Source organism: Lagenorhynchus albirostris, chromosome 3 (genome assembly GCF_949774975.1).
Source record: "Lagenorhynchus albirostris chromosome 3, mLagAlb1.1, whole genome shotgun sequence".
Classification (NCBI taxonomy): domain Eukaryota; kingdom Metazoa; phylum Chordata; class Mammalia; order Artiodactyla; family Delphinidae; genus Lagenorhynchus; species Lagenorhynchus albirostris.
This window is the reverse complement of record NC_083097.1, coordinates 140,190,326-140,215,380: the sequence shown is the minus strand read 5'-3', so window position 1 is coordinate 140,215,380 and position 25,055 is coordinate 140,190,326.

Here is a 25,055-nt window from a genome sequence, read left to right as displayed (position 1 = left end):
ATTTAGAATTCTTAACCATCAATATCCTGTACTTCAATGAATTCACTTCTTATATGGAACACCTACATATAATGATAAATATTTGAGCAATTTAAAATGTTTTGAAATGAGCAGATATTTACAGATATGTAAAATACTCTCCAAGTATTGACTAAATTAATAACATTTTAGCTGGCATCTTATCATGCATATGTGATGGGTCTGTATACTTGTGATTTATGGATTTGAAATATTTCCTTATGGTGCATAGTGGCAGGTAGAGATCCCAAAGTTAGTTTTTGCTGACAATGGTGGTGATGAAGAATCAGTAATTTTAATATCTGTGTTATATGATGACGAGGGGTGAGAACAGAAGGAGAAAGAAGAAAGTACACCATCAGAATGCAAAATACATTTCTTAATTTTCAGAATGTCTAGGGAAAATGGTGAGCTGACAAACGTGAAAATCTCAAACACATAAATAACTAAAACATATTCAAGAAGTAGAAAATGAAATAGACCAACAAACGAGGAGACTGAAAAAAAAGTAGTGAAAGAATTGCCTCCCAGAATAGCCTCAGTGCTAAGCAGTTTTATAGCCCAGTTCTTTCCAGCTTTCAAAACACAAATAATGTCTTTTTTATATATAAGCCCTATGGAGCATAGAAAAAGGGAAGGTTCCCAATGTGTTTTATACTCTGAGCATAATACTAATAAGAAAATCTGAGAGACCAAAAATCAGAAGACTTCAAACCACTAATGATTATAAACATGGAAACAAAACTGCTAAACAAAAAGTCTAGCATATTGATTTACCCAGTGTATTAAAAGAAGAATTCATCATTTCCAAGAAGAGTTTGCACTAAAATGCAAGAATAATTTCAAGACTTGTAATATAATTGATCCCAGTATATTTTAAGGAAAAAAATGCCTGACCATTTGAGCTGACTTTAAAAACATTTGATAATATTCTTTATTTTAAAAAAATTCTTAAAACATACACACCTTAATCATAATACGGATATTCTAACCAAACTCATATCCAATATCATACCCAACAGTGAAACAGTAGGAGCAATTTCATTAAAGTCAAGTAATAGACATGAATGTTGCCTTTCAACTTTATTATTTAAAAATACCTCAGAATTTCTATCCCATGTTATACGATAGAATCAGGGACAGAAGTCCTCACTCTTTGAAAGAAGGAAACAAAATTTGTACTTGCACATGTTATTAGATTTCTAAAGTATCCAAAAGAGACATCTGGAAAAAAGGTTAGTAAGATATCTGGTTACCAAAAAATACACAAAAATAATTTACTTTATTACCTACTAGCAATAGTATATTAGAAAATACAATAAAAGACTATCAACAACAGCAAAAAATTAAATAAAATACCTTTAACAAAATTAGTAAGTATCCAAGGTCTATATGGAGGCAACCACAAAGTTTTACTGAATGATATTAGAACAAAATTGATAAATTGGGAGGCATGCATATTCCTGGATAGTCAAACTTGATACTGTCAAACCATCAATCCTGAGAAATAGACTTATATAATTGATGCAATATCAACAACATATATTTTTCTGCTCTTATGTACTTTTTATTTCCAAATGAATTTTTAGATGATTTCATTAAATTCTCTATAATTTTTTTGGAAGTATTATTGGAATTTCATCCAGTAATACTATTGGTTGTTCTAGTCAATTTTTCAGGTATAAAGAAAAAAAATATCTTTATTCAGGAATAAAGAAAAAAAAAGGAAACCATAAACGAGATAAAAAGATAACCCTCAGAATGGGAGAAAATATTTGCAAATGAAGCAACTGACAAAGTATTAATCTCCAAAATATACAAGCAATTCATGCAGCTCAATATCAAAAAAATAAACAACCCAATCCAAAAATGCACAGAAGACCTAAATAGACATTTCTCCAAGGAAGATATACAGATTGCCCACAAACACATGAAAGGATGCTCAACATCACTAGTCATTAGAGAAATGCAACTCAAAACTACAATGAGATATCACCTCACACCAGTCAGAATGGCCATCATCAAAAAATCTACCAACAATAAATGTAGGAGAGGGTGTGGAGAACACCTCCCACCGTTGGTGGGAATGTAAATTGATACAGCCACTATGGAGAACAATATGGAGGTTCCTCAAAAAACTAAAAATAGAACTACCATATGACCCAGCAATCCCACTACTGGGCAAATACCCTGAGAAAACCATAATTCAGAAAGAGTCATGGGGCTTCCCTGGTGGCACAGTGGTTGAGAGTCCACCTGCCGATGCAGGGAACATGGGTTCGTGCCCCGGTCCGGGAAGATCCTACGTGCTGCAGAGCAGCTAGGCCCGTGAGCCATGGCCGCTGAGCCTGCGTGTCCAGAGCCTGTGCTCCACAATGGGAGAGGCCACAGCAGTGAGAGGCCCGCATACCGCAAAAAAAAAAAAAAAACCAAAAAGAATCATGTACCACAATGTTCATTGCAGCTCTATTTACAATAGCCAGGACATGGAAGCAACCTAAGTGTCCATCAACAGATGAATGGATAAAGAAGATGTGGCACATATATACAATGGAATATTACTCAGCCATAAAAAGAAACGAAATTGAGTTATTTGTAGTGAGGTGGATGGACCTAGAGTCTGTCATACAGAGTGAAGTAAGTCAGAAAGAGAAAAACAAATACCGTATGCTAACACATATGTATAGAATCTAAAAAAAAAAAAAAGGTTCTGAAGAACTTAGGGTCAGGACAGTAATAAAGATGTAGACATAGAGAATGGACTTGAGGACACGGGGAGGGGGAAGGGTAAACTGGGACAAAGTGAGAGAGTGGCATGGACTTATATATGCTGCCAAATGTAAAATAGATAGCTAGTGGGAAGGAGCCGCATAGCACAGGGAGATCAGCCCGGTGCTTTGTGACCACATAGAAGGGTGGAATAGGGAGGGTGGGAGGGAGATGCAAGAGGGAGGAGATATGGGGATATATGTGTATGTATAGCTGATTCACTTTGTTATACAGCAGAAACTCACACACCATCGTAAAGCAATTATACTCCAATAAAGATGTTAAAAAAAAATCTGCCCTACGTCATGGAAGCATCACCCGCTTTCTTTTACCATCGTTTATTAAACTATATCTGCAGAGATATAATTTGCTTTGATAACCAGTATCATAGCAAAACCATGAGGTAAAAATCAACACGTGTGGCTTTATTAAGTTCTCCAAAATTTACAGATAGGCTAATTAATTCATTTCTTCATTCAAGTAACATTTAATATCAACTTTGTTACCTTACTGAGCTAAATTTTAGGGCCACAAAGATGTACCAGAAGAGTCACAGTGACAGGCATATAAACTGATGCTGAACCGGCGGGTCTGTATCAGAGGTTTATCCAATACAATTCTAGAAGCTATAGTTTCAGTTCTATAGAAACCCAAGAGTAGTACGAACTTCCAGTTTCAATCATTGGTGTTAAGCACTTAAAATTGTGCTGTTATTGCTCTACCCTTTTCCCTTTTACAACTAGCAACATTTTGACAACAGTAAAGTTATGCCACAAATATTAAAAGAACTAAACCAGAAATGCAAATTAATATCAATGCAGTAATGTATGGTTTGGGTAACACAACCCATTATCTTTCCTTCTTAACAACAACAGGCTACTCTGGTGTCTCTATTCAGATACCACCAATAGGAACATTTTACTCTAGCAAAAATATAGACGATTGGACGTTATTGTGTACTTAAGCTGTCTGCTTCCAGAGTAAAAACTTAAGTGTTCTTCACTTTAGGGGTTCAAAGCATCCTGCATTTTAATTCATGTATGTACGAATCCAAAGGGAAAACATTTTTCATTTGCCAGTCGAGCAAGTTAATTTTGAGAGAAAAGTTTAATTAAGATTAAACAAACTTAGACTGTGTGTTAGCCTAAAGGTATAAAGCTCTGAAAGCAAATTAGTTGCAGGATAACTGCTATTGTGAAAAATATTTTCTTGTTCACAAGCCAACTACTGTATATTTTAAACTAAACTTTAAACGTCTCCATCTTTACAAGGAATTCACAGAATAACGAAACTACGAAGTTCCCTTAAATTTCAATTTTCTACCAGGCAAGCCATTGTTGCTATTTTTTCTTTTTACTTTTGAGCTTGGAAAAGTTGCTTAGATTAAAAACTGTATTAATAGAAACCTGAACAAATTTGGGTTTTTGAAAATATCGATTTAAAAAAATATGCTTTTCCCTTTGGATTAAAACTGATTATTAACAGTTAAAAGTAGAAATATCAACATAAGTATGGATGGGGAGTGGTCAGATTGAAAGATACGAAGACAAGTAAAAAAATGAAGATGCATAAGGACTGGAATCATAACTGTGTATACTTATTTTTTTTTTATGGGGAAAGAAAACCGGTACAAGCATTAATATCAATTAGTAGAAGGTGTTTCTATCAATAAGAAATAATTTAAAGGAAACATCTTTGTGGAGTAAAAAATTAGAAGAGTTAGACTCTGTCTTTTAAAAGAGAAAATCCCAAACTCTAATTTCTCCCAGATTCTAACTCTATAAATTACTATGATACAGTGTGACAGCAGCAGGTACAAAATCCTTTATTATTAATCTCAAGAAATGATGATACAACTCTGAACCTCATTTCAGGAATTTTAAATATTTCAAATGTTTCTCCTTTTGAATCAGTAATAAGATATTTAGCTTTTAATTGAGTGGAAACTTTTAGATTATGGTTTCAGCTGAGCTGATCTGTCAGTACATTTTATTATCACACGTTAAGGTGAATTTTACTTATTTGGAATAACCTTATTATAAAAATCTGTATCCTGGCAAAGGATTAAGGACAGATTTAAGTAAGGCTGGTTGATAGTCTAATCACTGGGGAAATAATCAATTATTATTCATCAGGTAGTTGTTAGCCTATACACATTAGTAAACAATTAGTGACATCCTATAATTCCTGAAAGAAAAGGTAATTGAAATGACATTTGCCCCATTCCAAGGAAACAAACCTTTGCTTTATGTAGGGCATTCTGTCGTCTCTGGCTAATGTCACACATAATCTTTAAAAAAATGCCAAAGCAGTACTCCCTGGTTATAAAAATTAGAAAGCATTGTGGGAGACCCCAGACTTTTGTGTGTTTGCATGTGTGTACGTGTGTATATTTTTTAAGGGAAAATCAACCATTTGACAATGTAACTCTGGGAAACGGGTGGGCAAGTCATTGATCCTCTCTTTGCTTCCATTTTTTTAACTTTTCAAGAGTAAAAATACACTTTGTGCTGTTTTAAAAAAATGAGTATTAAATGAGTAAGGTATTGTGAGCACTATATAAGTGAGAAAGATATATATATTTAAATAGAGATATATGCAATACATGGTATAGATAATATATGATGCATGATATTTGATTAATATATATATGTGTATATGTATATATGTATATATTCATAAATAACGATTTGTTTTTTTGGAAATCTGAATAGCATGTGTTAAATTTAGAATGGGATGATTGAGGAACACAGGCAAAGATTGACCTTGACACCCAATTAATAGGTCACCGGAAGCTCCACGGGGAGGATAAACCTATATTCAGTGACTAGACAACCCCCCACCCGCCCCTGACCCCACCTTTCCTATCAGGGAGAGGTGACATAAAGGTTAAGATCATGGATTCTGGAGTCAGCCTGCCTGGGTGTAAATCCAAATCCTGCATCTATTATTTATACGATCTTAACGATCATTTAAACTCTAGTTTGAAAGTAGAGACAACATATTACCTTATTCATAGATTTACTGAGGGGTGCTGGTTATTGGCATAATTCATGTAAAGAATTTGAGTTTCAATTAATGTTTAGCTGTTGTTGTTGTTCCATGGGGACTACTTATTCCAGGTCTCACAATGGCTGGTTACCAAATATTGGGCTGTGTTGTGATCAAGGAAAAGAAGGACAAATGGATGTGAGATGTGACAAATATGTCATTCCTCAAAACATTTTAAAAAACTTCCCTGTCAGTAGTTTTACTCAGAGAACAAGTTTGAGAGTTACTATATATGTCATTAGCAGGTATTAATTGGAGTGAAAACATCTTTTCTCAATTTATGAAATTTCTTTCATAGATGAATACCATAAAATCATGGCTGAGAACTAGAGATGAACTTCAATTTATATTCAATCTTCTAAAAATTTATCAAAATGCCTTAGAAGTTAACTTTTCATAACTTTTAAACTTATCTCCAGTTTCAACATTGTCCTCTACTTTCCAAAATGTCCAGATTTACTTTGACAGCTTAAGGTCTGGGACAGAAAACACAGCCAAGAGAAAGAAAGCTGGAAGCAGAAATAGAAATCCTGAGGTCATTAGGCTCGTTTTTGCTCTGGTTTCTTTTCAGCCTTGGGACAAATGGCACCAGTAATACACTTATGCTGGGAATTGTATTCTTTTCAGGCGGTTGGAGGAGGGCCCTGCTTCGCCTTAGGAGCTGGGGTGCAGGAGCCACAGGTAGAGTGACTAAAAAAGTTGCTAGGGTGGTCAACCCTGCAGTGACTGATTTAACAGAAGCACTGTGTTCTGTAAAAGGGGGATGACAGCAGCCCCTGAGGCTGCTTATGATGTCATAGGGCTTGTGTAAGGCTTGTGTAGGATGAGGTGTAAAACGCCAGCCCTCAACACCTTGCAGGCAATCGCTGTGTTTGCATCAGTAACAAGCCCCCAGAACTGCCTCCTTCCGGGCTGGGGTCTCCAAGCAGCTTGAGCCACGTAGGATTGGACAAGGCCACCTAAGCACTGAAAACAAGCTCCCAAACTCTCCAGTTGAACCATCAGCCATGATATCTCGGTGGGTTTACTGCTCCACAGATACCAGTGTGTGCAACAGAGTTCTACTGTCTTTAAAAGCGGTATCCCAATATGGCCACATGATGGACATGTTATGGCATGGTAGTAGAGCCATATCTCTATATCTGGCTATAATTCACATTTATTAATGCAGAAGTCTTCATCCTCACCAGACAGCTAATAATTATGAGCACTAGCATGGCAGTTACTCTATTTGAAAAGAAAAATCATTTATCTTAATCTTTACCTTCTCAACTCATCATACACTTTCTTTCTCTTATGAACCCATAAAGCTTCTAAGGAAAGCAAATTATTTATGTTTCCAAACTTTGAAAACATTTTACAGAAATTAAAAAATTTGCAGGATATTCCTATTTTTAATCCCAGTGGTCTTTTAAATTATATTCCTGGAGCATTACAAGTTTTCCAAGCCCCTTTGCAGACTATGTTAGGAGAGAGGAAAGAAAAGTAGATCAAATTCCAGACCTTTGGACTGAACATAGAACAGCTCTTCTTTACCACATACACATAATGGTTTCTTTTTTGCTTTAAAAGGTTATCGGATGCATAAAATCAGTGTTTCTAAATGTGGAGAGCAGGTTTGATGATTTTTTTTTTTGCATTTTCTGTAAGATAGAGCACTAAGCCCCATATTCACAAGAGTTTACACATTGCGAAAATTAATAATAGAAACCTCATTTCAAATAGAGTCACAAAAAGGAGAAGATCTCTGGCCCTTGATAACAATTGTATTATGTATAAGAAGAGAGGTAATTTTGCATCTCCAACAGGAAAAAAGTTACTACTTTACTACCTCACTGGAGGAAGGAAGAATTTCTCCTTGCCTGACAACAGCCCAGTCAATAAGAGACTGTCACAACTCAGACAATGAAAAGCCACTACACTTCAACCTCCCAGTTTCTTCCAGTGGACTCTGTTTACAACAAGCCACTCCCAACTCTCCCTTCTCCTCTATAAAAGAATGATCCTCTCCTTTGCTCTCCAGACTTGCCTTTGGTTTGCAGTAGAGTGCATGTTCCAAATTGCAATTCTTTGCTGTTCTTGAAAAAAACAAACATTTTTTCTGGTAAAATAACTGGCTGTTTATTGTTTTAGATCAACAATACCATTTCCATAAATTCAAGATATGTGAAAAGAGAGTTGATTATGGTATCTACTTAAACATAAAGGAAATTTTGGCTAAATAATTCCGACAAACAAGTTGTAGATAACTTATTTAGAAAGTACCTAAGGCAATGGATTATAATTAATTTGAACACGTGCAGCATTCAAATCATGAAGTGAGTAGCATGCCAATACTTTTTAAAATTATTTTGATCAGTTGGAAATTTTTCTGAGCTTATTTGGCTCTTGGAACCAAATTCTAGAAAGATAACAAATATGATCCATTCAAAACTCAAATATGCAATTTTTTAGTTTGATATATATCATGACTTTACCTCAACATGCGTGGACTATGTAAAATAGTCCAAACTCACAGCATTCTTCATTGAAGTAATATAGCTATAAGACAGAAATTCTAACCCATATTTATAGTAGTATATTTTGGTTCCATTTGCTCAAATGTTAAGTCACTCTCAAACTGGGACTATGTCTACAGAGTGCCACTTACAAAACCAAACCTTGTTTAAGTCACGTTATTGGTCCTAGTAGTCTTAGACTGGATCAAGTAGAATTAACTAAATTTGGCCTTTCCAAACAATGAAATTAGTGAATGTGACTTAGGTTCAGCTCTATAGTTACGAGAGTAAAATCAAGGCATGTATTGATTGAGTGAGAGCTTAATTTTGAGCCAGACACTGTGCTAAATGTTTTATTACACATGATTTCACTCAAACATCTTGGAAACCATGAGAATTAGGTATTATTATGGTCTCTCTGTTTATAGATGAGGAAATTAGTGCTCACTAATTATTAACCCATTGAGTCAGCTGATTATTTGATAAATAGCCACTCATGCTATAATTTTTTTTTTTTTTTTTTTTTTTTTTTTACAGTATGCGGGTCTCTCATTGTTGTGGCCTCTCCCATTGCGGACGGAGCACAGGCTCCGGATGCACAGGCTCAGTGGCCATGGCTCACGGGCCCAGCCGCTCCACAGCATGTGAGATCCTCCCGGACCAGGGCACGAACCCGTGTCCCCTGCATCGGCAGGCGGACTCTCAACCACTGCGCCACCAGGGAAGCCCAATGCTATAAAAATTTAAAACTGTTTTTCAAACAATTAATTTGAATGGTACAGCAGAGGGCTGAAGCAAAAGGAAATTAAATTATTCCTTCCCTCAAAAAGCTTACAATCTATCAAGATAATTGCAATAATGCAGAAGAAGAAATATGAGAAAATACAAAATTATCATGTTCAAATTAAGCACATAATTATTGAGGCACTACAGACTAAGGATTATTTAAAGGTGGAATGTAAGGTAACATTATTACTATGTAAAAAGATATCAGAATGGAAATACTTCCTCATTTTTATATATATTAAGTTTCATACATGTTAAGTTTTCTTAAGAATCTATTTGTAATGACAATCTGGCTGATTTCTATTTCTCTTTTCCTAATCTAATTTTTGCTGATATAGGAAAAATGTCTATTTGTTTTGGTTAATGAACCCATCTTCTTTGAAGGAATTCAAAAGACATTACTTCTTTCATAGCTTATGCTGCCGAAGGAAGCTGTTTTGTCTTAAAACAGAAATCATTTAAGCCTGAATTGTATCGATCATGCATTGCCCAGTATAATTTGAAACATTAAAAAAAAATTGTAGAGTTCTTCCAACACACATAACATAATATTATCAAACACAGACAAGAAGTCTTAGCATAATGAGAGGGTTTGCAAATGAGATATTATAGATAATTGCTGTTTGTTCTTGTTTTCATAGAATGGAGTATAATTATTATCAACAAGAAGCTTGCTTCAATAATTATTTCTGGTTATCCCAGGGCACAAATGCATTGAAGCAGGAAACAATGCATTTTCATTCAGAGTTTTTGTTCCTAGATCATCTCTTATCACTGCCAGAGGTTATGTATAAATGCTTGTTCTGAGTTTGCTCAAGTCTTGGTACTATATAAACAAATATGTGTTGTATGAGGTGAATATTACATCATTCTCTTCAAGATTAAATACACTCTCTTCAATATTCAAAAAGAAATTATCTAACCACACATAGTATTGTAGGACTGCTACTTTACTTAAGGGGAATAAAAAAAGGACTCAAAGCATATACATCCAAAGGGGATTTGGGATTCCAGGTAACAAATAACTAAGGATTAATATATTGTTAAGTGTTGCCCATGTTATATATCTGATTTTCTGATTTTCGTTCTATACTTAGATACCCAAAGTCTGTTTTTAAGTAGTTAATAAATAAAATTTGGGGAATAATCAGGGCTGGTATAACATACATATTGAGGTATAGTCAGACTGATTAGTAAATAGGCACTACCGAGGGCTCCACCTCATTCTTAGACATCTTCCCAATCCAATGAGAAATCCCTCAATCCAGAGACTAAAGGTATGGTAAGGAGACTCCAGGAGCTATCACTATGGCCCGATACATTCTAATTGGTAGGTACTGTTTCTGTCAGTACCTCCCTAAATTCTTGCTTTTAGTGTACTTCTCTGTGTTTCCTCAAGGTACACAGGAGACTTACCTAGCTTCAGCCATGACCCCCACTCAGCCGGTATGCACTGCTCTGGAGTCACCCTGGGACCTGGGCTCTCACTGTGAGTCTCGTATTTCAGCCCTCACCACAAGTTTCCTTCTAATGAGCAGGTATGGACCTCAAGGGAGGAGATGGTGCCCTTGGCAGTGACCTTGGAAATCTAGCAAGCAAATGCCTGTCCATACCAGTTGTTAAATCTTTTGCATATCACCCCTGGACAGAATAATAACACAAGAGTTATTGAGCCTTTGTTATGCATAGGCACTATATTCTTTATAGGCACATTTAATCTTTTCAGGTATTATTATTATCCATCTCTTTTACAGATGATGAAAACTGAAATAGAAAACATTTAGGTAATTTCCCCAAAGTCATCCTGCTAGAAAGTGGTGGTGCTGTGTCTACAACTTGGCAGTCTGGCTCTATAGCCTAAGCCTTAACACACCTCTGTAAATTTATTCCAGAGTTACACAGTATATGGTAATATTTTATTTTTGATTGCTTCTAAGTCTTTTATAAAAACTAATTTATCATAATGACTGTCAAAACCAGGGGCTCAACTAAGGTTGAAAGAGGAAAATATCTTCCAGGGTGGTACAAATAATCTAACATTCACTTAGAAGTGATCACAGAAAGGAGTCTAGCCAGGCAGATGGAATGTCTCATTTCTGGCAGCAGGCAAGAGAAGTGCCGTAGTGGATACAGGAAATTATTTTAGCAAGTGTGGGCAGAGTCTTGGCAAAAAAGTTGGGGGGGGAACAGTTAGGCCCTTCTTGGTTCAGGTGGTACCAGATATCTAGTCATGAGGCTGCGTATATAAGGCCATTATTCTATCCACCCCAACAGGCAACCCCAAATAAGTCAACCTGATAGAACTGTTATCAATAAAGCAATATCCTTCCTTCTTCCAGAAAAAGAGGAATATGAATCAGGTAGCTTAACAGAGACTTGGAAAGGCTCAAGTAAACATTTTGGATGAGAAACTTAAATGTTTATCTTGAGAGAATGAGCTATTCCATTTTTGTATATGTAAGACTATAACGTAATGTGGAAAAAGCATAATCTTTGACTCCTATAAACACTTTAAGCTTTGGGAAACTACAGAAATATCTCATTGCCTAAGAGTCCTGTTAGTAGACTTTTAAAAACTATATAACATGATCCAAAGAGAGTTATTTGTGCTTACAGAACAAAATGTATTACGCATGTAAAATGTTAAATGGTCCATCATATTTTATGGCTTTTAGGAAGAAAAAAGTAATATGATATATTATATATCATATTAGCCATATTCACCAACATGAAGCAAGAGGGTATAGATACATGGACACACCACACAGTGCCTAGTAGATATTTGAATAGATAAATAAATGAAAAAATGAGTATAGCTTATTTAGCTTACAAAAAAAGAGAGAGTTACTCAGAAATTAACAAGCTACCTTGAGTATATATCTCTTTGAGAAACAAATGGAATTTGGAATTGATATAAAATATTAGAATCAAAATCTTGAGAAAATTTCCAACTGTTTTAGAATTTAGTGGTAATCTCAGGCTAAAATTAGGATATTACCTCATGGCACAAAATCATCATACCTTTTTATAAATTTGTTTAAATTAGAAGGCATCTGCAAAGCTACTAATTTTTTATACTTTTAGAACCAGAATGAGAAATGTCTTCATTAGTAACATCTTGTATCTGACTGTAGGCATTGATAAGTAGGTTTGCTACTCTATATGTTAACTAAACTCTAGTGTTTGCAATGCCTACATGGTTGAATAGGCTTATATACAAATATGTATTCTGTGTGCTTGTTTCTTATTGTAATCACGTCAATTAATTATGCATTAAGTTTGTGAGTCTTAATAACTTATTTAAACTCATTATACAAGATAATTATATTACAGAAAATATATATGCCATAGCTAGACTGAAAGGAAAAGCTAGGAGGAAAATCTTTTCTAAATAGATATTCATGGATAAAATTAGCAAAGCAGAGAAAACTTCAGTGAAGATGTGGTGGCTGGCTGGGGTTCTGCGAAAAGTTTCACACAAGGCTCCTTGACAGTTCCTCTTAATACTACAAAAAGTTGCTTTTAAAAGCTCACCAGATCTAAGAATAAGTAGCAGAAAAAACTCCTGCCAAAAACAGTCTGAACCTTCCTTTCCCTTATTCCATCCTCTCAGAACATTTCAAAACTAATAATCAACAGATGCATTTATAGCACCACGCAGGATCCTTCCCACCAAACACACTAAATACACATGCACACACAGGGTAAGAAAATTATTTGTCTTGGGGGGATATGAAAAATGGTAGCATCCATTCCAATGTGGTCTTTATAGATTTTGCATCTCAGCCATAGAAGAATATTTCTGTTTTGCTACACCGCTACTGTTTTTCTACACCAGTAGGAAATTACTGAGCGCACTATACACTGTTTAAAATGCTTCATAGACAATATCTCATTTAGCACTCACTGTAAGTACACAAAGAAGGTGCTATTATGATTTTACAGGTGAAGAAAAGGAAGCAGGGAGAGATTGCTGATGCTGCGCACCTAGAAAACGTCACATCAGGTGGCCTCATGCTGAAGTCTGCTCTCCTGACCATATGTCACAGAGATCAAGGAGACAAAGCTCAAGTTTGTTACACTGTTTTAGTTCTATTTTTAATAAAATGCACAGAAGGCTCTACTATGAGCTACATTGCATGAGGGCCATGGATAAGGGCCAGATTAAGCTATTGAAAGAAAATGTATAAAAGTTGCTAAGGTGGTTAAGTTTCTTTGGAGTCATTAATTAGTGTTATCAGAACTATTCTATTTAATGTAAACGTGGGCTCACAGTAGCACTGCAGAACTTGAAAATTTCAAATAAATACATATAAAATTCGGATGAAAACTGCAAAACCCTTTTGTGTTCTTTTTAAACAAAAAGCACAAAGCCTCTTTAAAAATGATGTCATGAAGATGATTAGTTTCCAGCTTGAGAAAGCCTGCCTAGCATGAAACTAAATAGGACTTAGCAGCTGAATTATCTCATGATAAACCTATTAAAGATTCATAATTCCTTAAGGTTTAATTGGGTGTGATTGATCCCCATTAGAGTATTTGTGGGTAGTAAAGTAGCCTAAGTAGTTCTCCCTCCCTCTGATTAAAAATTGCCCATGTTTATTGAACTTGATTACTCAAGACAGCATGAAATATTATTTTATGAAAACCCTCTTGGTAATGACAAATTTCAGACTTTGAAAAAAGGAATGATTTTTTTTTTTTTTAGGAATGATATTTTTGAGATTAGTTATCTGCAGAAAAATTGGGCTGTTCAAATTATTTTCTTAAATGCCCCTTGCTATTACTTTGCTTAAAATAATAAACAGTCATATTTCTTTTCTTTTATTGTGTGTCCATATACTATAGAGAGAACTGTATAATGAAACTGCATGTACCCAACATCTAGTTTCAACAATTATGGGCTTATGGTCAATTCTGGTTCATATATATTTCTATCAATTCCTCTCATTACAAATTATTTTGAAGGAAATTCAAAATATATCATTTCATCTATAAATATGTCACCTTATATACATAAAAGATAGGGACTCATCAAAAATATCTAATGACATGCCAATATTATAGCTAAAATAATTTAACAATAATTCCTTAATGTCATCAAATATGTGTTCAATTTTCATTTTTCCCCAATTTTCTTAATAAAGATACTTTAACCCTTTATGTTCATTTGAATTAGGATCTAAATAAGGTCCATTTACAGATAAGTTTTTAAATTATCTCCTAATACAGAGATTATCACTCTCTCTTTTTCTTACAAACTTTTGTTGAATAAAACAGAATGTTTGTCCCATAAAGTTTCCTTTTTTATGCTACTGCATCCTCTTGCAGAGTTAGCGGGTGCTCTGTCCCATGTATTTTCTCTAAGTTGATAATTAAGTTACATCTAGAGGATGGATGAGATTCAGGTTTGCTTTTGGTGTGTATGCGTGGTGAGGTGGGGGGCAAGACTACAACACAGGTAGTCATGTTTTCTTCCACGAAAAGTTACCTATGTGTTTTTTCCATCAGAAAGTATATGTGTATATAATGTGTCATTTTGAAATGTTAGCCATCACTGATTATCATTGCCTAGATTAATGATTATATTTTAGCTTGCAAATAGTGATATTTTAATCCTACCATTTTAAACTTATTTATTAGCTGAAATATTTCAGCAAAGAGAAATTTTTTCCCTTATCAACTATTTGTTTACCCTGAAGCATGGTTTACATACTATATGCAGCAGAAACACTTGACAGTTTCCTTTTATTTGCCAGTTTTCAAAATAATAAGTTTGTGATCTAGCATCTTGCAAAAGGAATGATAGTTTTTGGGTTTTCTGTTTGTTTTTGTAATTCATACCATTATGAACTAATGGATGTAAACACATTCTAGTTGTTATTTTTACAGATGTTCAGATTTAACTAGTGGAACCTATTCAGATAGACTACTCAAGCAGTTTTGAAAAGCTCTTAATAGTAAATCAAAGGTTCCTGGCTTTCTGATATCGCAATAAGTTCAAGACTCATCTTGATGTTTTCTGTCCTACACTTGAATTAGCCATTTCTCAAAGGAGCCCTAATTCCTTTTAGAAGAGAATGACATTTACATTCCAGTCTGATTACCGCTTTTAAAGCACAATAGAGGAGAAAGAATAAATGTTTTCCCCAGCCTTATTCAAATAAATATAGTTTCAGATGATTCAAATTTTGCCACCTTTTTTGAATTTGCAGTAGCATTTAACTAATTCTTCTTTTGTTAAATGAGTTAATGTTCACATTATTTCATATGCAATATAAATTTATTTATAAAGAACAAAAGCAATAACTTTTTTCTTACTCAAAATTACATCAAACCAAAATTAACAATTGTTTTTTTCTTTCTTTTTTTCTTTATAGCTTCAAAATGTAGGAGCAATTTCATTCAAAATGGCTTAGCAGGCCTAGGAATTGACTCTAATAATTTCATATATATGTAGGATTTATTTTTCTAAACTTTGGGAATTAGGCTATACATGCTTTTCCTGATTTGAAATAGTCTCCCTTTCCATCTCTTTTATATAGTACTTTGAAACCATAACTAGACATATTTTTTACATAATAAAGATGTGCATAATAGCATATACAAGCAAAAAAAAAGTGATACATAATAATCATAAAAGGACTGCCAAAAGTTAACATGGATTAAGTTTTTCTATCACAAATATATTTGAGACCTATTTTTTCTATTTTATTTCCTCTTTTCTACTTGTTGTTGTTGTTGCTTCTTTAACCTCCTTCTATGCTGTGGCTTAAAAATGATTTTTCTGAGCCTATATTCTGTTCAGGAATTTGGGAGATTTCCATTCCTGGTTACTATGGAATAACTTGATACAGGCCAGTATCCATCTACTAAGAATAAATATGAAATCCAGATTAAAAAAAAAATTGTTTGAGGGCATCAGAGAGAAGCCAAGGCAGCCAGTCTTGATGTGTCAAGATCTTAGAAAGAAGGGAATTGAACTACAGTGAGCCTGGCTTTCTCTTCTGTTTTTTTGTGGGTTGGTGGAGGCAAGCACTAGTGGTGCTAAGGGGCCTAGAAACCAAGCAGAAAATGGTGGCTTGGTGTCCTTGATCATTTCACAGGACTGGAGGACCCAAAACAGTAGTATTCTTTATTGATTTTACCTCAAGTAATTTGTTGATTCTTAAGATTTATAGGACAAGAAGTAACAAGCTAAACAAAAAGAAATGGTTCCTAAGTAGCTAGAAACTACCAAGCAGAAACAAAGATAAAATTGAGACTCAAAGATCATCGCAGAGGAGGCCAGCTCTGGGAAACAACACTGACATTTAGTTAATATCCTTGATGGGTTTTACTCTGTAGGAAAGTCAAAACAGAAATAAACTAGACCTCACACAGAATGAAACTCAACCTTGAACAATCTAGATCTCCAATGGATCAAGGCAACCTGCCTCTGTTTTAACAGCCTGCCAGAAGGAAAGCAGATCATCTCTAGAAAGTTAAAATCTAGAACTTCTGTAATTTTTCATACATCCAATGAAAAATGCCCAATAGACAGAAACAACTGACTAAAAACCAAGAGAAGAAAATCAGACTGGTAAATGATTCAGACATTAGCATATCAAGCACAGATTTTAAAATAATAGTGCTTACTAGGAAAATAAATGACAAGATAAAGAATTTTACCAACAAACTGGTATGTATAAAAATGAATCAAACCAAAATTCTAGGCAAAGAAGTAGAATAACTGAAATCGTGAATTTGATAAATAGGTTTAACAGCAAAATTATAAAAAGCAAGAGATGTTAATGAACTGGAATGCAGATCAATAGATGTCTAGATTGAAAAACAGAAACTGTAATTTGAAACATTCAGAAACCAATATGAGACATTTAAGAACAGTGAAACTCTAAGGCGGTATAATTAGAGTCTCACAAAAAGAATAGGACCAAAGCAATATTTACAGAAATATTACCCAAGAATCTCCCAAACTGAAGAAAGATCCTGAAGATGCCAAAGTTCTATAAACTAAGGTTGAGAAAATGCCAAAAAGTCCATATCTAACCACATCATAACACAATTTCTGAAAGCCGAAGAATATTTTAAAAACTCAAAAGCAACCAAAGGAAAAGTCACACATTATCTTTTAAAATGCAAACAATGAGACAGCTGCCTTTTCAGCAGAAATTGAATATATACCAGAAGACAAATGAGTGACATATTTAAAGTGCTGAAAGAAAATAACTGCCATCACGTGAAACTATTAAGGGAAACTTAAGATTTTCAAATAATAAGGTAAAATAATTAAGGTAAAATTAAGATGTTCTTAGAAATGAAAAATTGAGAGAAATTGCCGATCACAAAGCTACATTAAAGAAAAAGCTAAAGAGTCCTTTAGACAGAAAGAAAATGACCCCAGAGGTAAGGAGGAAAATGCTAAAAGAAATTTAATAATAACAGAATAGAGTGAATGTGTACATAAATCTAAATGAATACTGACTGCATAAAACAACAATAACACTGTCTCACCTTTAAAATACATGAAGAATTAAAATACATGAAGAATTAAAAACAGCCAAAAAGGTGAGGGTAGGGAAGAGGTAATAAACAGTTAGGCATATTATCCCATCTAGAACACATCTGTTCTAAGAGAACAAACTAAAAACAACAGCAACAAAAGGCAATAGACATATAGAAAATTTGAACAATACAATTTACAAAAGGACCTGGTTGACAAAGATAGAACACCGCAACCAAGAATTGCACAATGCATATTTTTTTTCAAGAGTATGTAGAACATTTACAAAAGTGACCATATTATGCATCATAAAGAAGGTCTCAACAAATTTCACAGGACTGAAGTCATTTGATATATTGATAGTATCTGAACATAGCAAAATTAAGCTAGAAATCAATAATAAGACAATGAGAACAGTCTCAAATGTTTGTACATGAAGGAAGACACTTAAAACAACATGAGTTAAATGAGAAATGACAATGGAAATAGTTCAGAAATATTCTAAAATATGGTTCTCAGGAGATCAAAATATAAAAGTGCTTAAAAAATGTCATAGATGGGGCTTCCCTGGTGGTGCAGTGGTTGAGAATCCGCCTGCCGATGCAGGGGACACGGGTTCGTGCCCCGGTCCGGGAGGACCCCACATGCCGCGGAGTGGCTGGGCCAGTGAGCCATGGCTGCTGAGCCTGCGCGTCCGGAGCCTGTGCTCCGCAACGGGAGAGGCCACAACAGTGAGACGCCCGCGTACCGCAAAAAAAAAAAAAAAAAAATCATAGATGTATCTTAACAATGGCGTCTATGTGACACACAAACAAGCAAATAATTTTCATGCTAGCCAGTCATGTTGCTGTCATGTAGACAGAAGAGTCAATTGATGGAGTATTTCACATTACAAGTGCTTCATTTTGCATTGTATAAATTCAGTTTGGGTTAGATTTAATAGAGGCAAGTACTACAAATAGAAGGTGGTCACAGTGTCCCAGAGCTACAAACTCTTTCAATCCTATTGAAAAGAAACACCTTGCTTTTAGTCAAATGAAGTCACGTGCATGCCTTGAAAGACAAATTGCTCATCTAACACTTAACATGAACTGAAAATAAAAACAGTTAGTATGGTGGATGCTACTTTAAGGAAAAAATGTTTTCTTCACACGGCAGATGAGGGAACATAAGGCCAGCAGTGGGTATCAATGCTAAACTGTCACTGAATTGCACAAAAACAACAGGCTACAACAAAATAGCTAATGTTTTCAAACTCACTCTTTTAGGTTTGAGTCCTTTCCCAATCTCCTTTAAAGAAATATGATGTCCATCTACACTAATGTGCTTTGACATACATTTGTGTCAAATGGGAAATTTCAAGATCAAGCAGGAAATCTAACGTTTGTGTGATCAAAAACACGTAGTAAGATTATAGTGTAGGTTGTCTTTCTTTTTTTTTCCTTTCTAGAGAAGAGTCCATTCATTAATTTAAATTCTTGCATCTTCAGCAACATTAAGCCATTCTACAATGTTGCTTCTCTAACCTGATAGCTCTGCTTTGCATTTATATCACAGAATTCACATAAGGAAATTTGACTTATTTTTTAAATAAATTAGTTGACATTTATAGAGTAGTGGGATTACTCACTTAGAATCTCAAATATAAAATGGCCTCTTCCCTGCAAATTACCCTACAAAGTAAGCACAGAATTTTTAAATATTATTTTCTGAACTCTTTTCAAATCATATGAGAGTGGCAGCTTACTCCTGGTTACGGTATCAAGTTAGAGTATCGAAAACCATTATGGTCAAAATCATCCTTGCAAATTCCCTAAATCCCTATAAAATTTACATGTATATATAATTTTATGTATACAATCCTCTACAGTAATTTTAAGCACCCTAATATTTGAGAACCACCGAAATAAGCTAAAAAACTAAAACAAAAACAAAGGAATGCTTATGTGAAGACGTCAGCATTTATTTCTACGTACCTTTAAAAATAAAGAAAAAGGAAACCCAAGCCAACACAACAGTTTTCAAGTCATTTACCCTAGAGGTAAATGAGGATGCTTGTAGAATTCTATTCTAATATAACCTTGATATCTGTTAATAATTGTGTTTACTAGTAAACACATTTCAAGGTATGACTTTTCAGTATCTTCTCTTAAATTGTTACTGCATATTTAGTGCAAATGGATAAGACAGTGCCACCTGAAAGTTTTAACTGAAAGGGAAATGAAAAAAAAAACCTTTACTGCTTATATTTAAAATATCTCAATGCATTTGATTTCTAATTGCTTTTTTTTAAACATCTTTATTGGAGTATAATTGCTTTACAATGGTGTGTTAGTTTCTGCTTTATAACAAAGTGAATCAGCTATACATATACATATATCCCCATATCTCTTCTAATTGCTTTTTTATAACCCCAAACTGTTAACTTTCAGGTATGAGCATCCATATTTGTATTTACTTTTCTATTTTATGAGTGGTGGCATTTCATGGTTTGACAAAGGCATCACAATTGTGCGCTTTGCCCTTGAAATGATAAATGGCCTTGCCTGCTTTCAGGTTCTGCTGCAATTCATTCTTTACATTCTGGCCAAACAAAATCTTTCCTTTGGTGTTATTTTCATCTTTCCTATCCCCAAACCTTTTCTGCCTCCTTCTATTTTTTCTAACCAAATTACATCCAAACTCTTTTCTTCATCTTTTGACCTCTCTGCAGTTTTCAATCTTTCACCTCCCATGCTAATTATCTATTCATGCCCTCCAGGGTTACCAGCCATTCTCCTTCTATGCCTTGAATTTTCTCATTCAGTTGCATGGGTTTTGTCCTTTTCCTTATATGCAATATTTTCTTCTAAATCTCTGCTCGTTATAATCTTTAAAATTTCAGCTAAAGTACCTTCCTCATGACAATTTACCCAAAAGCAGTCTGTATCTTTAGGTTGTTTTATGGTACACACACAGGCACACACACACACAAAAGGAAAAAAAAGAAAAACTATCTTATTTTGCTTAGGCACGCCATTACACACAATTACTTAGACATATAGATTTTACTTCTCCCCCTAGTTCTTGTTTCTTCCTCCACTCATCATTCTTTCTCTCATTTCTTGGAACCCTACTATCTGCCATAAAATGTACTAGCCATTTCATACACATTTATTGTAATGCACTCAACAATATTGTGCACTATCATTAGTGCCATTAGGCAAACATATAAACTAAGGCTCAAAGTAAGTGACAGTGATGAGAATCAAATCAAAGTGATTTTACAACAATGATGTTAACTACCCTTTATGGTATATCTACTATGTTTTAGTTTGTTTCACTAAAGAGCAATTGTTTTAATATGTTTCATTAAATAAACTGTTTTGCCCATGTTGCATAATTTTGTCTCCAAGTGACAACTCAAAGAGGTAGTTATTATTACAAGCAAATAAATTCCCTTAGTTTGCTTAGAATACTGTATGTGATTGCTTTCTTCATATTATGGTAGCTAAAATTTAATGTGACCTTTCTGAAAACAGCTTTATGTCTCCTAAGAGTCAACTAGGTGATTTATGAATAGCCCACTGCTACTGAATGACCACTCATTTTAGAGATTAATGTTCCCCAATCCCTCACCAGCTGCGGATGCCAGGCGAAAAAAGGGAAAGAAGTGAACATCACAAAGGGATAGAACAAAACCAAAACTTACGGCCTTAAGAAAGGCCCCTCCACTTCTTCCCCCTCCATTTCTTTTTTTTTTTTTTTTTTTTTTTTTTTTTTGCGGTATGCGGGCCTCTCACTGTTGTGGCCTCTCCCGTTGTGGAGCACAGGCTCCGGACGCGCAGGCTCAGCGGCCATGGCTCAGCGGCCATGGCTCACGGGCCCAGCCGCTCCGCGGCATGCGGGATCCTCCCAGACCGGGGCACAAACCCGTGTCCCCTGCATTGGCAGGCGGACTCTCAACCACTGCGCCACCAGGGAAGCCCCCCCCTCCATTTCTTAATCACCATATCCTTCCCCACAGGCCTCCTTCCACAGAGGATATAACACTGTGAGCTGCCATATTTTAATCAGTAGTACCATTTCCATAATCACCCCCACCATGCTGAAGCATTGCCCTCTATTCAGTTGTTATTCCCTGGTTTCTGACTATTCAAGAATTGCCAGTAGATGTGACTACATACAAAGCACGTTGCTTTGCCAAGTAGCACTTGCAGCTGTGGCATATTCAAATGTCACCATTTAACTGCAGGGCTCATTGTTCACTCTGTTTGGGACATTAGCAAGAGCTCACTTTATGTAACTATCACTTTGAACGTCTACATAATATTTATCATATCAAAATATCCTCCAACTTTGATGAAAAATGGAACTCTTATAACTAGATAAGTCTCTAAAGTTTCTCACAATAAAATCAGCTGTGACTTCAGAAGCTGAAATTTCAGACCTATCCCTAATCTAATAGCACTGAGATCTCCATCAGATCCCTTGCTGGATTTTCTGGAAATTTTAGGGGAAATTTAGTGGAAAGGAATAGGGGTTTATCAAAATAAATTACATGTCTTTATTGTGTTTGCATTTTTTTTTCCCTTGGGGGGTATATTTTAACAAGAACTTTGCCATAATTACAAAGTCTTGTTTTCAAACACTGAATATTTAAAATGAGAAATGCTAGATATACTAAAAAATGCCACTAGCTAGTACTGAAAATGCAAGAATGTATCAACTTATGAGTTCAAATGAGTTCAAATTTTAATTCACTTTGTGCCAGTAAAAATATTACAGAAGAAAAAGAATTGGAGTGTAAGGTTTGAAATTTTTCATTAGTTAAAAAAAAATGGAAGAGAGAGACTGTGGAATTATTTAGGAAGCAATGATCAAAAGGGCCTGTCAAAACTGAGCAATAAGTTTTCCTTTTTGGATGTTCAACTTCTCTGACAACTTCTCTCTTTCTCCTTTTTTCTTTTTATGATTCCCATTATTCTGTCTGTTCCTAATATTTTTTCTCCCTCAGAATTATATTATGAGCTGTCTTTTCTTCCAACCCTACTTGATTCCATCTTTCCCATAGCACCAATTAATCTTAATATTCTTAAATATTTCCACATCTTTATCTCTGGCTATGATTGTTTTTTGTTTTGTTTTTCTTTTTAGCCACAGTCCCCGTCTTGGTATAAGAACACTAGAACAATTACCTCTAAGGATCCAACCCCACCCCTCTCCTCCCCCAACTACTCCTCCAAGTAAGTATCTCTTTGAATGAGGCTTAATCCCTTTGGTCAACATACTGCACCCCAAAGTGACCGAAGTCCAGCTAATGTAACATTTTTATAGTACAGGTAACACTACATTTAAAATATGAGAATGTGACTTTTTAAATATAGATTATAAAGAGTTCGCTACTTGCGTCCAGGAAGCCGGACCATTCTCAGTAAAATAATAGGACTATACTCAGTGGCTTCAAAAAAGATGAGACACAATGGTCCTCTATTCAGGGAAGCTGGCGACAAAGGGAGATGCACGCATCATATAGCTACAGGTGAGCTTGACGCAACCCATAGAGAGAAAGTTTGTTTATCTCCTAACCAGAAAAAATAAGGATTCAACAGCATCCAGCCACCCTTCTACCTCCAGTGCCAATATATTCTGTTCTGCTATTGGTTTGAGCCATTTTGTTTGGCATGGTGAGTAACTGTAACCCTTTATTCCCTATGAACTCTTTAAGGCAAGGGCATTAAAACTTGTTTGTGTTTAAGCCATAACCATAGAGTCTGCATTCCACATGTAAATCCTCACTTATTTGGAGGAAAAAAATGAACTTAACTCCAGTTCTACCCCTAAATTAGAAATGAGATCAATATCATCCCAGATGGCTACCTCCATCCTGTAGATGTTAATCTGGATAACCTGCAAACACTGAACCTCAGCTCTTTCAAACCTCAGCTTATCTTACTCAGGTGAAGGTGAATCACAAACCTGTTCTTCCTCTATTTCTTCTTGCTGGCATCAGCATTTCTTCATCCCATTTATAAACCTTGAAGATAGCTTTGACTCTGCCTCTTTCATCTTCCACACTTTATCAGTCACAAATCCAGTGGATATCTGGAACTCATTCCCACTGTCACTGTCTTAGTCCAGGTACTTACCACCTCTCACTATTCTACATGGTCTTCTAACTTTCTCCATATCTTCCCAGTGGTTTTCCAAGTATGGTACCCCTATCCACAGCATCAGAAACAGCTGGAGACTTGGTAGAAATGCAAATTCTTGGGTCCCATACCAGACCTGCTGAATCAAAAACTCTATGTTTTAACAAGTGACCAAATGCTTCTGATACATGTTCAAGTTTGAGAACCACTGGTATAGAGTTAACTTTGAAAAACATAGATCATATCTTATAAATTGTTTGGTCAAAATATTCAATGACATACACAGACTCCTGATCATATCAAACAGTGGCATTTCATCATCTTCTTCCTTTATTCCCCTTACATCCACCACATTTTAGCTACACGCATTTCTTTATCTCCATTTTATAAGAAATCTGAGATTTAGGGAGACAAGTAACTTGCCCAGGGATAAACAATTAGCATATGACAGAACTGTCCAATTTTCTTATTACTTAGCAATATTAATTATTTGTTGGTTTGCTTATTTGCTTGTTTGTTTTATAAAGGGAGTAGATCAATGAATGGAAGTACGAACATAAGAATTACTGGTCTAATAGAGAACAAACTTACTGTCACCAAAAGGGAAAGGGATGGGGAGGGATAAATCAGGAGTCTGGGCTTAACAGATAAACACTACTATATATAAAATAGATAAACAACAAGTTCCTACTGTATAGCACAGGAAACTATACTCAACATCTTGTAATAACCTATAATGGAAGAGAATCCAAATATATACATATGTATATATTCAGATTCTGAATCACTGAATCACTTTGCTGTACACCAGAAACTAACACAACACTGTAAAGCAATGTTCAATAAAAAAAAAAAATTACTGTTCTAATCACCAAATTCAGTATAGATAATAAATAGGTACTCTACTAAAATTTTTCAAAATAATATCTTTGAAATAAATAGGAAAAAAACATAGGTCAGATCTCAATAGATGAGTCCACTTGATTAAATACAAGCTGGTATATACACAAAAGTGTTTACTAACACCAATATGCAGGAAACTCTCACTGGAGAGACACTGTCCCCTTTCTCCAGCCCTGTGCTACTGCATATTTTCATGGGGTTTGGATAAGGACATTGGCAATAAACTAAATATATGTACAGGTGATAAAAAGCACATGAGATATCCAATATGCAGAATGAGAGAATTTAAATCCAAAAACCTAACAAGATAAAAAAAAAGAACCTTCAATGATTCTAATAATAAGGAATTAATGGCAATATATTCAGTCTAAGGAAAGCATGTGTATAACTTTAGGA